Source organism: Tupaia chinensis, unplaced genomic scaffold (genome assembly GCF_000334495.1).
Source record: "Tupaia chinensis unplaced genomic scaffold, TupChi_1.0 Scaffold000104_1, whole genome shotgun sequence".
NCBI classification, from domain to species: domain Eukaryota; kingdom Metazoa; phylum Chordata; class Mammalia; order Scandentia; family Tupaiidae; genus Tupaia; species Tupaia belangeri.
This window is the reverse complement of record NW_006159568.1, coordinates 4,029,456-4,030,143: the sequence shown is the minus strand read 5'-3', so window position 1 is coordinate 4,030,143 and position 688 is coordinate 4,029,456.

The following is a 688-nucleotide window of genomic DNA, read 5'->3' as shown; positions in this document are numbered from 1 at the left end:
CAAAGGAGAAGGGATTGCGGCGTGAACGTGCCCCACTAGGGTTGCTTTCTTCCCCTCTCTCACTCTGTTTTTCTAGCTCTGGTGAGCATACCAGCCTTTCGGTGATTAAAAGAAACCAAACTTGGGACCAACAAATAGTGTAATGCTTATGTTGCTGGACTCCCACATAGTCGACTGTGGTTCGGATCTCAGACCCAGTGGCTTAAAACTCACACCAGGAATGTGTATGTGTGTGTGCCCAAAATCCCTAGCGGAGAATGGAGGAGAAGGGATTGCAGCATGGCCATTCCTCCTGGGGGATGATTTCTCTCTTTCTGTCCGTCTCTCCAGTGAGCGCGCATGTCCTATGGTAAGAAATCTCTCTAAAAAAAGAAACCAAATTTATCCTTGGATCTAGATAAGTTCTATCTTTTGCCACAATTTTCCCCTGGTGATTATGAACATTTTATGAACAAAAGTAAAGTTCTGCAGATCTTATTTTAAAACTTCTGTTTAGTGAAATGTTTCTTTCTTTCTTTTAAATTATCACTTGTCTTTCATCTGTCCTGTTTTCTCCTTATGAATTTCATAACATATCCCCCTGCAGAGACCAGCAGTTAGCGTATTGGCTATGTCGCTGGACTCTCATGTAGTCAACCGCAGTTCGAGTTCCGGACCCCGTGGCTTAAACTCATGCCGAGCATGTACG